Below are 16,628 nucleotides of genomic sequence, written 5' to 3' on the forward strand. Positions count from 1 at the left end.
CTGACATATGTCTTACATAATATTTATGGTCAATAATAGACATTCAGTCACCCCTTTTATAGTACAACCAAAACTATGAACTTGGACAAAGCTACAAACAAAAAAATACATCAATGTCCTCAACAATGTATCAAAATTAGTACTAAACACACACACACTCGAGTCCTGCACCAGATACATAGACAAGAACTCGCACACTCGTACACACACGGCGCTCGCACACATGTTCAGAGATCACATATGAGAGAACTGTACCTGTTTGAGATTAAACACAAAATACTGCTGTGAGTTCCTCTGCTTAGCATGGCCCAAAACACATCCTTTGGCAAAAGAATCATACACAAAACAAAAAGACATTAGTGTAAACAGGCTGCGAACGTGGCGCTACGTTTAGCTAGCTTGTTACATACACTGTAAGGCGCCAACTCGTTTTAGCTCTTAATATATTCAAATAAAATGATGCCTTGCCCTCGAACACAATGTTTATCACTTCGTGGGCCAATGAGGAATATTACTCCACTTTACCAGGCATAAATATGTCACTTATGAACCGTAGTTTGCCACAGAAAAGTGTTTTTATCCGGACCCCACGTATTATGCGTCTTACCTCCCGCATTGCTTGCATCAGCCTTTGAGCCCACCCGCAAGCGTCGGGCTACGTGACTGTGCTGCGTTCAAGTGCAGTGGGGTAACTCACAGCTTAGCTCAAACATTGGTAAACTGATCAATAACTTATTACTTATAATTCGAGTGCACAAACAAATAACAAAGAAATGTATGGGGGGTACGTTTTAGTCTAAATAATTTAACTAAATAAATCCTGGGTGCCACACCCTCCCCTGCTTAATAAAATAAAAAAAATGCTTAACCATTTTTTTTCACACTCATATTACTCAAACAGTGTCTCTTGGGTATTTATTAAGGTTGTACACACCATTGGAATGTCTTATCAAGTAAATTCAAAGTTACCTACTGAAGTAATACCAGTATTGGCGTGGAAAATAACCCATTTGTTTCCCAAGGTAATAAAACAAACAAGTTCACCTTACAGTGAATAATTTAACCTTTGTAACCAAACACATACAGTAAACGGCCAACATTGTCACTTTGTTACCACATCATCACATTGTTTAAATATAAACACTGTTACATTTGTAATATTCACATCTTTGTCTGAATGTGCTATACTTTTGATAATCTCAGTTCTTTAGCTGTTTTGGCACTTCCTATAAAGTCTACAAAACCTTTAATAAACTGCTTGTCTGTTGTCTCAAGCCCACGGTCTCCAAAGCCTCTGGGTGCATGTAGGTGAGACACTCACGCCAATGTGGTCTATACCTGTCTGTCTCACTGTTGGCTGCCCCAGTTGGTCGTAGGTGAAGACCCTTGGCCGCCGCCGTTCTCTCTGTGGGTAAGCGTGTGATGACATCTCCTCAGTGTCAGAGTCTCTGTATCTCTGCTGCAGCGGTTCTTCATCAGAAGGATGCTCACTGTACAGCTCTTGGCCCTGGTGCTCCTGTACTGCCAGCAGCTCACCTTCTGCTGGTTCCGCGATCTCCTCTGCTGCATGCTCAGCGATCACAGCAGGGGGGTCCTCTGGCTGATGCTCCTCACTTTCAGCCTCTGGCGTGGGAACCTGCGTTCTGCTGTTGTCCTGGCTCCGCAAGAACGGAGACCGCCACACAAGAGCGCCCTCTTCATCGCTGTCTGATCCTGTGTCCTCTTGTAATGACTGTTGTTGTCTTCTTGTCCTAGTTTGCGTCTTTCTCTTTTGTTTGTTTGGGGACTTGTCTATTCTTTCTGCAGGCAAGCTGTCACATGGGAGGAGTAGATTCCTGTGTACTGTGCGACTTTTACCTCCTTGCTCTGGCCTTATTTCATAAACAGGCAAGTCGGGGCTCTTCTGGCTAACAACTACGTACACAGCATCTTCCCAGTATGAACGGAGTTTACCGGGCCCCCCTCTCTCCTTAAAATTTCGAAGTAGAACTCGGTTGCCTGGGTACAGCTGTCCCCCATGTGTCTTTTGGTCATAGTAGCGTTTGCCCCTTGAGGCCTCCTTCTGTGCTGCTGTTTTTGCTATGGCATAGGCCTCTTGCATTTGTGACTGCCATTTTTGCACATACTCCTCGTAACTGACTTGGTTATCATGGCTTGGTAGGTTGAACATTATGTCTATGGGGAGTCTGGGGGTGCGGCCAAACAGCAAATAATATGGCGAGAAGCCAGTGGCCTCACTCCGTGTGCAATTGTAGGCGTGCACTACCTTTGCCAGTGATTGTTTCCAGTCCGCTTTTTCGTCATTGGTCAGAGTCCTGAGCATGGAGAGCAGAGTTCTGTTAAAGCGCTCCACCTGCCCATTTCCCTGCGGGTGATATGGAGTGGTGTGTGACCCGCGAAGGCCACAGACGCTCTGGAGCTGGGAAAACAATTGATTTTCAAATTCACGTCCCATGTCATGGTGGATTCTCTGCGGAAAGCCAAAGTTAAGAGCATAATGATTAAACACTTTGTCCACCACTGTCTTTGCTGATTTGTTTTTTGTGGCATACGCTTGTGCGAAGCGGGTAAAATGGTCTATCACCACCAAGATATACTCGTATCCATGTTTGCAGGTCTCCAGATGAAGAAAGTCGATCGATACGAGCTCAAATGGGTGAGTGGTGGTAATAGTAGTCAGTGGGGCTCTGTTAGCTCTATTGGGGCGTTTCCTTTTAAGGCATTCACAGACGTGCGTTACAAAATGTTCAACATCATGTTGCATTCTGGGCCAATAAAATCTGTCTCTTATCAACCCTAATGTTCTTTCTGCCCCCAAATGTCCCATCTCTTTGTGGAGCTCTTTAAAGACAGTGTCGTGGTGTTCTTTAGGAAGGAGGAGTTGGTCCCTACCATTTACTTGCCTGTAGAGGGCGCTATCGTCATTCACATAAAGTTTGTTCCACTGTCTCAGCAGAATTTTGACATCAGTTGACTCTTTTCTGAAAGCCTGACCTTTGGGCAGGTAGTCAGTAACCTTGTACTGGAGAACAGGCCCGATAACAGCATCCTTTTCTTGGCTCGCCCTGATTTCTTGAGGCGAGAGAGTCTTGCCAACTGGGGGTGATGTGGTGTCTCGTACCAGTTGGATGGCGTTTTGGCTGATGACGTAGCTCTCAGGACACATACTCCTTCTCTGAAACAAAACACTTTCAGCAGCTGCTTTAATGACATCTTGTTTCACCTCAACTGTGCACTGTGTCATGTACTGGTCAATGTCAAGTGGTAGTCTAGAGAGCCCGTCCGCGTCTGCGTTTTTCTTGCCTGGTCTGTACCTAATTGTAAAGTTAAAGTCAGCCAGTTCCCCCACCCAGCGGTGACCAGTGGCATTTAGTTTTGCTGTGGTAAGCACGTAAGTCAGGGGGTTGTTGTCTGTGTAACAGACAAAGTGTGGAGCGTAAAAGAGATAGTCGCGGAAACGCTCACATATTGCCCATTTTAAAGCTAGAAATTCAAGCTTTCCAGAGTGCATGTGGTAATTCTTCTCTGGGGGTGTTAAGGTGCGTGAACCATATGCAATTACCCTCATTTTGCCTGCTTGGTGTTGGTACAGTACTGCCCCTAGGCCCTCTTGCGAGGCATCACAATGAAGTATAAAGGGCTGCGCAAAGTCTGGATACCCTAAAATGGGTGGTTCTGTTAAACTGTCTGTGAGCTGGTTTAACACCTCTTGATGAGTCTCAGTCCAACTAATGGGTGTGCTTGGTGGTGGTCGCCCCTTCTGTTTGCAACTAACCCTTTTCCTCCTTGCCTTAGAAACAGGTGGTGTTGTTTCGTCTTTAGGTAAGGTCAGAAGCTGGTATAGCGGCTTGGCTATCTTAGAAAAATCTGGTATGTAGGACCTGTAGTATGAGAGGAAACCTAAAACTCGGCTGAGCTCCCCTACCGTGGTTGGTGGTTTGTCTTTAAGGGCCTGGACTGGGGCTATCTCAGCAGGATCCATAGTATAACCCTGCTCTGAAACCATTCGTCCCAGGAAACGGACTTGTCTCTTAAAGACATCACATTTGTGTGGAGTGAGCTTTACGCCATGTTTTTGGTACCTTTGTAGGACATTACGAATGTGCTGCACGTGGGATTCAAATGATGGAGAGTGCACTAAGTTGTCATCTAAATAGGGCTGACAGATGACATCGCGAAGTCCCTTTAAACAGTCCTCCATACTCCTTTGAAACTCTGCTGGGGCTGAGCTCAGTCCAAATGGTATGCGGTTCCACTGGTACAAGCCCCAGGGTGTAATGAAAGCGGTGAGGGGGCGACTTTCAGGATCCAGGAAGCCCTGGTGATAGGCTTTGCCCTGATCGAGGACAGAAAACCAGGAGCTGCCATGAAGAGAGTCCAACATATCCTGGATCCTTGGGATTGGATGCCTGTCTGGTACTGATTTTCTGTTAAGTTCTCTGTAGTCACAGCATAACCTCAGTTCACCTGACTTTTTGCGGACACAAACGATTGGCGACGAGTAGGGTGATCTGGACTCTGAAATCCACCCTCGACTCAGCAAGTCCTCGAGATAGTCTTTAACTTCTTGGTGTAATGGCTTTGGTACTGAAATATAGGTCTTTTTAACTGGTGTTGTGTCATTCAGTGTGATGTGCATGCTTAGGGAAGGAATGCACCCCACATCTTTGTCGTCATAGGCAAACGCATGACACTCCTCTCTTAGCAGCTGTTTCACTGTTTCCTGGTGGTCTGTACTGAGATGATCTAGTTTAACTGGAGGGTCCCACTGGGATGGCTTGTGGATGGACTGGGGACTGCTAGTGACTTCATTTACTTGGATAGGAACATTAGTGTCTATATCAGGTCTCTCTGTTGTCTTTTCAGAATCGACTGGGACAGGGTACACTGCCTTTATTTCTTCAAGGTGACCCAGGATAATACGAGGAGACAAGGTGAGGTCATGTTTACTAGCATTGGCGATTGCAATGGGAATATAGACTGCCCTACCCCGCCTGGTAGTCACCAATCCCTCTTGTATAAGCAGACCCTCTGGTAACTGCGACTCTACATCGGGAACAAACAAGAGGCTTTGGCCTGTGTACTGGGCTCCTACATGTGCACGGACAAAGACTGTGCTTATCTGTGCTGCAGGTAGGTGTATCCCCTTTTTCCCTGAGTTAACTGTCCCAACACTTTCATTTTCATTCGGTGTCTGCAATAGCTTAAGCATGGACTTGGCTGTTTTGACTGACACTGAGAATGTTTGACTGATTTTCTGGATATTCTTTGTTTTCAAATGGCCTTTATCCCACTTGCCCACTACTTCTTCTATCACATTGAAGCCAATAATTGGTTGCTCAGCTACATTGGGATCACTAGATACCAGCATGGGCACTAACAGTGTCTTTGTTGAGTGAGTATCACCATCTAGACAGAACTCTGTCTCTATCCACCCCATATATGGAATCTCACTCCCATTTGCCGCTAATGCTACCAGTGGTTCAGATAGGAGCTCAGTGAGTGGTCTTATTACACTGTTTGGGAGGTTTTTTGTTCTCCAGTCATTGTTTATAAGACTAGCTTGAGCCCCTGTGTCCCATAAAGCTTCCACTGGTACAGTGTCTAGGTGGCACTGGACAACACATCGTTTCCCAATGAGGCTTATGAGCTTGTTTTGGCGTTGTGAAGGGATATAACTGCCAGGCTGTGGTGGAACAGTTTGTTTTTCACACTGACCTGTTGGGTTTGCAAGGTTGGCTTGCAGGGACGCAATGTCTATGTGGGACCTAGAGGGAGTTTGGGCTACTGTGGGTCCCGTCTCAGCAACCCCCCCCCGTTTCCCTGCAGATTTCTGCTTTGTCTGCAGCCACGAGAGAGGTGGCCTTCTTGCCCACAGCGAAAACAGTGGCGACAGGTGTCACCAGCCCCAGCCTCTCTGCACACTTGACAACCTTTAGCTCCTCTTGCTAGCGGTGGCTTTCGAGTTGTTGCTGATGACTCTGTATACAGTTTCTTTATCTCCTGGACTTCTGCTCTTAGGCCTTCAATAAGCTTAACAGTCTCTGCATCTAGTCCTTGTGATGTCTTGTCTTGCGTCTGTTTCTTCCTGTTACTTATTTCACTTACTCTTGTCTGTTTTTCAGTGTGTGTGTCGTCCTCACTGCTCGAAGGGTGGTGGCTGTGACTGGACTGTATCTCTGTGTGTATTTCGTTCACTCTAGGTGGCTTGACTGGTGTGTATCTCTTAAGCTTGTTCTGTCGCTCCGTTTCCAGACTTGAAGCCTCATTTATCTTTTCAATTAAAACTTCATCAGTCACTTTTGGGTTGCTCAGGTATGGTTTTAACTGGAACTTGACGGCTTCACTTAACAGACCAGTCTCTAATGATCGCAGGAACTTGCGTTGAATCAGAGTGGGACTGAACTGTTCCCCATCATCTTCATCCCCAGACTTACGGAGCAGTTTTTCTCTCAACTCTATGGCTCTGAACAGGAAGGCTTGGGCTGACTCTTTAGGGTCTTGCGATATGTTCATGAGTCTGTGGAGTAGTTCAGATGATGAGTCAACTTTGTAATGTCCTCTCAATATAATTTTTAGTGTAGGCAGGGTGAGGTCTCGCTTGACTTCTAGGAGGTCTCTGAGGTGAAGGCCAGGGCAGACGGCCTTTATCACAGCCTCAATTATTTCGTTCTCTGAGTAACCCTTCTTAAGGCCAGACTCAATCTGATTTGTCAGACTGGTAAAAGAGAGTTTGTCCTTCTGTCCTGCTTCCCCTATTTGGCCCCATATTTTAAAGTCTTTCTTTAAGGTCACTTCAGGAGTTCTAAGGAGTGAAGGTGGGTTGTTTTCTCTCTCGCTGACCATGCTTTTGTTGCTCAGCTGAGTCCCCAAAGCCCCTATCTTCTCTTCTAAAACACGGCGTTCTTCTGCCTGTGCCTGCTGAAGTTGCTCATATTCCTGCCTAAGCCTTTCCATCTCTGTAGGCTCTGGATTTTGTACTTGTGTTTGCTCTGTTGTTTCGTGCGCTTCAGGTGACCGTATACGCGACTGGAGATCACTCATATACTGCAAGAACTCCTGAGACCCTTCGCTCTTTTGGATTTCATCTAGTGTGCTTTCCACCATCCTCATTAGACCTCGACGGGTTTGTCCTTTAAACCCCTCGCCCGATGGTTCACTGCACTTTAGATGATAGCACACCGTGATGAGCTCTGGTTTATCCAAAGTCCACAGAGTTTCTATGATCTCGTCTTGTAGTTGCTCCATGTTGATTGGTGTCTTTTCTAGGTTCGTCGTGCTGCGTGTAGGATTGAGGGCTGAGGCGCGGTGGGTGTCTCCTGGCTGGCTCGCCAAGTTTATGTTACACACGTCAAGAAGGAGACCGGAATGATGGGTGTAGAAGCCTCTTTAATCTGTTTGAGATTAAACACAAAATACTGCTGTGAGTTCCTCTGCTTAGCATGGCCCAAAACACATCCTCCCGCATTGCTTGCATCAGCCTTTTTTATTGGTGTGTATGGACAATATTAACAATTCCAAAATATATTTCTAATAACTACTGACATATGTCTTACATAATATTTATGGTCAATAATAGACATTCAGTCACCCCTTTTATAGTACAACCAAAACTATGAACTTGGACAAAGCTACAAACAAAAAAATACATCAATGTCCTCAACAATGTATCAAAATTAGTACTAAACACACACACACTCGAGTCCTGCACCAGATACATAGACAAGAACTCGCACACTCGTACACACACGGCGCTCGCACACATGTTCAGAGATCACATATGAGAGAACTGTACCTGTTTGAGATTAAACACAAAATACTGCTGTGAGTTCCTCTGCTTAGCATGGCCCAAAACACATCCTTTGGCAAAAGAATCATACACAAAACAAAAAGACATTAGTGTAAACAGGCTGCGAACGTGGCGCTACGTTTAGCTAGCTTGTTACATACACTGTAAGGCGCCAACTCGTTTTAGCTCTTAATATATTCAAATAAAATGATGCCTTGCCCTCGAACACAATGTTTATCACTTCGTGGGCCAATGAGGAATATTACTCCACTTTACCAGGCATAAATATGTCACTTATGAACCGTAGTTTGCCACAGAAAAGTGTTTTTATCCGGACCCCACGTATTATGCGTCTTACCTCCCGCATTGCTTGCATCAGCCTTTGAGCCCACCCGCAAGCGTCGGGCTACGTGACTGTGCTGCGTTCAAGTGCAGTGGGGTAACTCACAGCTTAGCTCAAACATTGGTAAACTGATCAATAACTTATTACTTATAATTCGAGTGCACAAACAAATAACAAAGAAATGTATGGGGGGTACGTTTTAGTCTAAATAATTTAACTAAATAAATCCTGGGTGCCACATAAACATAAACCTAGTGTTTTAATAATTGATCATAGCTGATTGTTATGCAATTGTTAAAATAGTGTTGAAGAAAATAAGTTTTCTTTACTTCTACCTTCTCCTTTTCTGACAGTTTGTCTGGTTTCTTTTGTTTTGTGTCTGTTTTAACGTGTTAGAAAAGAAAGAAAGAAAGAAAGAAAGAAAGAAAGAAAGAAAGAAAGAAAGAAAGAAAGAAAGAAAGAAAGAAAGAAATGGATTATATAGTGCTTTTCAAGCCACCCAAAATTGTTTACAAGGCATCTATTATTCATTCACTCCACATTTACAGCTACCCTGAGCCAGAATGATGGAAACATGGCTGTCTGTCTGTGCCAATGGCCTCTCAAGCATTCATTCACTTGCAATGCTAACTCTGAATTGAAGGTAAAATGTCTTGCCCAAGGACACAGCTATTATCAGATGACCCGCTCTACTGCATGAGCCACTGCTAGAAATGCACCATCACATATAATATCTGGAAATCACTTGGAGTTTTAACAGAACAAAGAGAAATGGCCAAACATCTCTGAAAGCATCGATGTGCAGCAATAGCAAAAAAAGTCTCGAGTCATTTGATCAGAGTAATTTCCTGAGTGCTAATGCAAACAATAAAGAGAAAAAAGATAGTCAAAGATAACTGCAGCATGTATAAATTTCCCAATTTATTACGAAAGATTCACAACCTCAGTAGCAATATGTTGTCCGTAAATAAACCGGCTCTTAATGCTTTCCAGGCAATACCAGGCAGAAACTCTTTTATACTGTTCCCTCTGCCCTATCAGGAAAAATTAACACCTCCAAAATAGGCAATTTATAAATATCCACAATTTTTCTGCATAAAACTAGAAAATCACAAACCAAGTGTAAAATGTGCACGAGAACACCAGCAAACTTAGATGATGGCAGTTAATCAACCACACATACTTTAGTGCTATTTTGTTTTTTTTTTTTTGGTGTGGTTTTTTTACAATAAAGACAGCAACAGGCAACAGCTAAACCATTTTTAAATCTGGAATCTCGCGATTCTCTTTTAATTATGAATTAATTTATTAACCCGTGGTCACTTTGTCCTTGGAAGGCAACTGGAACATCCTATCAAAGATTCTCTGTAACCAGTTAGATAAGCCAACTCACATCACACACACCAGCCGGCCAATTTACAAGTGGATTGGAAAATAGTGGAGAAATTAATTATGCTAAGTTATCATCAAGTTAAGTCTTTGACTTCGATTTGTTTGTTATGTTTCTGTGTTCAAATGTTCTTTTGTTCAAATATTTATTAAAATATTGAATAACTATATTTTCTGTGAAAAATAAAAAAACATTTTACATTTAAAAGCTAAATGAAAAAAATGTTTACTTACATTTAAAACCATTTGTAATGGCTAAAATAGGCTAAAATTTAAGCTCTGAGTAATACTGAATTAAGAGCCACTTGAAAGCCAAAAGAGCTCTTCTAAAGGAAACAAGCCAAAAGAGCCAGATTTCCCATCACTAAACCTCAGTGTGTTTGCGAGTTAGTGTTGGGACAAGGAGCCCACAGGACCCAACATAAATCTTGTGGGATTGGGCCGTTTAAGGTCGCACTGGGCAGTAGTGGGCAGATAGGAATAAACACTGGGTCCCGTTTTTGCTAGTGGATGTAGATGGTTACGAAATCAAGTTTGGAGAATATGAAATTAAAGAAAGGAAAATCAGATTTATTCTCACTAGCGCTTGTTCAAATTTAATCTGATATTGTTTAATAGATTTGCTCTTTTTTTAACTACAGATATTTAGACATCTTATAGTGTTTGGCCTCATTTTACACAAAGGTTCTAATAAGACAGTGTATGTAAACTTATTTTATTCAGCCAATATATGGTTGGCAAGAGCAGGCAGGAGTGACTGAGACAGGCTGCACTAGCGGGTGAAAATGGTTAGAATTCACCAGCTAGTGCAATAAAAAGCGTATTTTTTAAAATAGAAATCTATGTGATTTTCATATAAATTGCTTGTTTTAAATTCAAATTTGTATGCGCTTTAAATGCGCTGAATCATATCAGATCGGTTTGCTCCCCACATATCTGGGAACTTCTGACAAATGTGTATAAAAGAATCTTTGGTTTAGTTAGAACTGAAGCTGCTGGTAGGCTGACTAATGTGACCATCTGCAGCCAGCGTCCAGCCTCATCTCTATGGTCTATTACCTTAAGTAAGGTCACAGAGACAATGAGTTTCCAAATCATGAAGCGTTAAATAAAATAAGTATGCTTAGACAAGTATAAGGACATGATCTCCTAGATTTTTCTTTTTTTTTTTCTTAAGCCATGGTCATCCATGTGTGAAATATTGTGATGAGATATGTCCATGACCTCTTTAGATAAAACAAACACTCACTTTCATGCCCTAATCTAACCTCATACACACTTACACACTCTGAAGGAAACACAGTTCAGACAATAAGAAGATTACGATGGCTCATTTTCCATCTTAGCTCAAGGGGAAGATTACTTAAGCCCCTCAGCAAATTAGCTCAAATGAATGGTTCATTATCTGTTGGAAACATGTCGGCTGAAGGACGTGATCGTTCTGGTCGTAATCACTGAGATGAACTCGGATAGCACTTCTCACCGCAATGACACCGAGCACAACAAACCTTTCTGCTTCAGTCTAGGATGTCTCATTTTAATCATTTTTATTTTATTTTTCTTTAAATAGCACCAAGAAAAACCCATACATTTTTCTATCAGTGTGGCTGTCAAGTGCGTTCATCTGCTTCTTCCTGTCTCCACATCTCCTGTTCGCCAAGTCTCGTCTCTCTCAGGTGTTTATTTCCAACACAAAGACGCTGCTCTAATGATGCCGCAGGGTTGTCAATATAATCAGAGAGAGATCCTCTGCATCTGCAGGAGCTGTCAGAAAACAAAGGCCTACAAGTAACACGTACAGCGCCTGCAACATGAACTGGCACCCACAGCGAAGCTCCTTTTTCCACTGCTTTATGGGGACAAACATATGAACAAAAGCTCTGTCAACACACCCTGACATCGTCTTTGGTTGGATCTTTCTGTGTTGTCGTATGTTTACGTCTGCTAACACAGAGAAAGCCTTTCCGAAGCGGCTCCTAATGATCACGGATAATGACAGATTTGGATGCACGGTGGGAAATGGCTCAGAAGGATCAACGGTCTTTGTAGTAAAAATAGATACCTTATCCTTGAAGCTATTTTAAGTTTTTTTTTTCTTCTGAATAATTAAAGAACCTAGTTTGACAGTGTGCACAGATGAATGCTTATGTGTGCGTGTGTGTGTGTGTGTGTGTATGTAATTACTGGCATTTGCCCAGTGAAGCATCTCATTTCAGAGAATAGGCGTACAGAGGGGACAAGGTCAAAGCCCAGTTCTTCACCATTTGCTACTCAGGGCACAGTGTGTCAGCAGGAGTTCAGATATATAAAAATATTTCTGCCTTTAAAGTAGAAATAAAATGGAAATCTCTTTACTTTCTATATTTTCAACTCTATAATGTGATATTCCAAAAAAGGAACACTTTGTGTCTACTGTACTGATAATTGTATTTGCAAACGACATTGCTTAATCATATATCATGTTAAACAAGCCTCCTCTGGGCTCTTTGCTCTGCCCTCTCCCTGGATGGCTGGTGCCTGGCGGCTGCCGATCTTGGTTCACCTGGGCCTGTGTCCCATGACCGCAGGGGGCTCTGGCTGGGGCCTTCCTCTGCACACCCTCTGGGTAGGTCCAGGGTTGACTTCATGGTGGGATGGCTGGGGTCCGTGCTCCAGGATTGCTGCTGATCGACCAGGTCTCTGGGCCGCACTAGTCTGCCTCTAGCCTCTGAAGATGCGTGGTGGCATTTCCACAGTCACACTCATCTCTGATCATTCCTCATTCCTCATACTCTGCATGCTGACACAGTCACAGTCCAGTGAGTTTATACACTGAGAGCTACTTTTTTGGGGGGTTTTTATGTGTGTGTGTGTGTGTGTGTGTGTGTGTGTGTGTGTGTGGGTGGGTGTGTGTGTGTGTGTGTGTGTGTGTACTGTTCACACTTCTAGCTGATATAAAGCTGAAATAAAGCTGTGCCACTCGCTTGTTTAATGAAATAAAAATGATATTTTAGCATTGCTTTCATCTGTTTTTCTTTTAAAAAGAAATCCTCTTCCTAAATTATTCTAAGATGAATCAGTATCCACAACTGCTCTTATTCAACAGTGAAGGCTTTGTGGTTTCTCACAAAGTTCCTAAGAAAGAAAGAAAGTTTAATTTGTGAGCCCAAAAAATGCTGCAGCTCCTATGAAGATTTACGAGGAAGGCAGCAAGAGGTACTTAAAACATCACAACTCGGCTTTGCTCACATTCAGCACATTATCTTAGGTCTACAGTTTGAGCTTGCTTCTACAAGGCTGTTACTAGTTTCTTTTGCCAACCAGTTGTTTGTAATAAGCACTTAAACAAAAGATAGGATTATTAGATAAGCTATGTAAGTGTAGAGTTGTTTTTTTTCTGAAGACAGCAACTTTTATTTAAACATATTTAGATTTAGTAATGAGTGATTATGAGCACTGCTGTGAAAATAAAAGAAAAAAATATAACCCAAGTTCCTTCTCTTCTTGTGTGCTTATGAGTGACAGGATGTTTTCTGAGGAAAGAAGTCAAAGTTACTCAGTAATCAGACATACAGAATAAAATTACAATTCAAAGTGACACATCTCATAAAACCTACAACAGGCTCTCTCCACCCTCTGGAAGCGTTCTTCCCTCCAGTGCTTACATCTTTATTAATAACAAAAAGCCTGCTGATGAATCCAGCAGAGCTCTTCTGGGCGATTTTGAGTCTCCACCACCTTTGATACACCGCCGGATTCACACGCAGCTTCCATCAAATCAAAACATGAAGGTTAAGACAAATTTGTGACAGTATGCAATAATTGGAACTAATTGGACAAGCATTATACATTCAGATTAGCTGTTTACGCTCCACATCTTGACATATCAACAGCTTGTCATCTGAGCACACGGCGTTGTCTAATGTTGGTGCAAATGAGCTCTTTCCAGCTGCGTATGAGCGGGAGGGGAAAAAACAATTGGGATTGTAGAAGTCAAAATTGTATCCCTCTCCTGTGCAACTATTTTAGAAAGTTTGCTAATTAGGTTAATCTAGGTGGTTAATAAATCAAAAGATAGAAAAAGCAAAAAAAAAAAAGAAAAGAAAAAAAAGAAAAGAGCCCCCGTGTTGGAATTCTCAGACCTTCTATGAATAAATGATGAAATATGAGACAGACAGAGCAATTATTAGCTTTCTTAAACATCGTTTACACTCCAAACAGGCTCTACATAATGCATGGGGCTGATTTTGAAGGCAGAGATCAAAGGAAATCCAAGCCCCACTGGTGCCACTGTTAAACTGACTGCAATTAAATCATAAACAAAAAAAAAACATTCATGTAGCAAACTAAGGGCCCCCAAATAAGCATGCAATTGGGTCTCAAGGGTTTGGAGGGATTGTAAATTGAGATTTGTAAATTTAATGAAAACTCATTTTGAATGCAACATGATTAGATGGATAGATTTCACATTATCTGGTTTGAGTTCAATCACTGCCTGGTGGCCATTTTCTGTCAGTCTTGTATAGCAATCAGCTCGCCTGCCCGACAGAGCAGTGATTACTCTCCCCGCTCGTTGGCTCCTAATGCCTTCCTGCTTTACTGCTGCCACACAAGCGAGAGCCGATCACAAGAGACGCCAAAGATCAAGTGCACAGGAGTGTGCGAGCATGCCGGCTCATAATGAATCCAAGCCTCCCAAATTCAACCCCTCTGACCTGCCATTCTGCAGCAGAGGTGATGTGGATAAGCAAAGCGAACGCTGTCACTAAGCTGTCTTTCTCTGCCCTCTGGTTGTGTGAGTTTGCGTGAGATGACAGCTCAGGGATTTAGGGAGCAGTGGGTGAGAGAAATGAGCCAAGTTGTGAACTTTCAGCCGCTGTGGTGCGTGTCGTGTTGGCACACGTGTGTTTGTTGGGCTTCCGATATGAGGACAAGGATTGGGATTTGATGGGGCTGGAGATCACAACAGAGTTTTCTATTTTCTAAAGGGCTTATACACATTCAGCCCTACACCCCCACCACACAAACCTGATTTATTTATGTTTTTACTAACTTAAACATGAGACTGGAGCTTATATAGAGTGTATGTAACTGTTACATCCACATCCTCCATCTACCACATGAATGGGCAAAATGAACTGAAATTCTCTCTAATTCCTATAGTTGCTTTCTTGTTTTACTTTCTTTGACATGATTTAAAAAAAAGAAAAACAATACAGAAAGCGTGCGTGTTTAGCATTGTGCCTCTAAACATCATTATGTTTTACAGCAGACTGGGACAAACGGTGTGACTGTGACAAACAAATCAAGCTGAGCTTCAGGGAAAAAGCATGTTGAACAAATGTGCAAACTCATGCCTGGTGGAGTCGCAGAAAATACAGAAGGAAAATCCAGTATGACCACACGCTAACGATAGTGGGTTTTAAATAATTGTTGTCAGGCATGATTACTCACACACAAAAAAATTGGGAATAGATGAAGAAATTTATTGAATTTCTTTTAAATTTTGTAAAATTCTTATGATCTGAAAAGTCGACATCTGTGAACACCTTTATTCTTCATCCCAGCCTGAACCCTCTTGAACAAGCTTTCCTGTCATTTTCTTAAGTAATCTTCAAGAATAGAGACAGGTTTTTGCCCATAGCTAGATTTGCTCCGCAGTCAGAATGATACGGTTACTCAAAGTAAAACACAACACACACTTTAGAAAAAACATTAACCACTAATCCACTTAAACATATTGGGACAAGCTGAATGAGGTTGGTGTGGACGATGCCATCCTCTGTCTTCACTGAGCCCACTCGCATGGACAAGGGATGCGGCACAGTCAAGATAACCCTTGCTGAATTTTTGGAGTGCCTTCAATAAGTTCCAGCCCCTTGCACTCCAGGAAAAACTCATCGGCATGCGAATGGACCCCTGCCTGGTTGCTTGCATATCCAGCTACTGCACCAACAGACCCCAGTATCTCAGGTTGAAGGATGTCATGTCTGACACTGTGGTCATCAGCATCGGAGTTCCTCAGGGGACTGGGCTGTCCCCCATCCTCTTCACCCTGTACATTTAGAAGTTTGCAGTAGACACGGCCATCATGGGGTGTACAAGAGATGACTGAGAGGAGGAATACAGCAACCTGGTGAGGAACTTTGTTGCCTGGTGTCATACCAACAATCAGCAGCTCAGCACCTCCAAGACTAAAGAACTGCTCATCGACTTTGGAAGGGGCAGACCCATACCTAGACCAGTTCTGTTAAGAAATAAAGAGGAGGAGGAGGTGGAGGTTGTGCAGACATAAATTTCTTGGGCTGTGGCTGGACAATGAGCTAGAATGGACAAACAACATGAAGCAGCTGTACAAGAAGGCTCAGAGCATAATATATCATTTTTCATTTTTCTAGCAATAAGAATGTGTAACATGTAAAATGATGATGATTAAATAATCTTTATCTAAATTTGCTTTATTTACTTCTAATCCTTGTTGCCATCAGGAATCAGGAGAAACAGCTCAGAGGGAATAATTAAATTACATTACTTGTGTGGCCAGCCAAACAACTTCAAACAAGTGTTAATGTTTCACGGTGTCTGGAAGTGTTAGAAAAGGCAATAATTTGCCAACATATTCACTGTGACATTATGAGGTGATGATAAAATGTTGATGCTAATTTAAAACCCGTTGCACCAGGGTGGTTGTAAAATTTCTTTCTGCAGCTTTAATATGAGACCTAGAATGTGAGCTATTACTTATACCTCAACATAGTTCACGTGACTGCAGCTCAGCAACCAAAGAAATGCAGAAATAAATCCCTGGAAATTCAAAGGTGTATTTTCTGAATGTCATTCATACAATTAGACTTTTTGTAGCTTCGGACATAAAAATGATCTATCGTTTTGCTTCAGAGCGGCTGCCATTGAATTGTCATTCCCCCTTAGCTGAGATAATACCACTCCTCAGTGCTGTGTGCAGTAGAGGGACGTATTTAACGTCTATAGCTTAAAGAGCAGCAGACCCATCTCTCAGAAACTGTTTACTGAGGTAATCCAAAACCTCTAACCCTCCAATGGGTATTTTGCATATAGAGACATGCTACAAGCTCTTTCTTTGGCAGGTTTTTCATAATCTTTCCATTC

Source organism: Melanotaenia boesemani, chromosome 17 (assembly GCF_017639745.1).
Source record: "Melanotaenia boesemani isolate fMelBoe1 chromosome 17, fMelBoe1.pri, whole genome shotgun sequence".
Lineage (NCBI taxonomy): Eukaryota > Metazoa > Chordata > Actinopteri > Atheriniformes > Melanotaeniidae > Melanotaenia > Melanotaenia boesemani.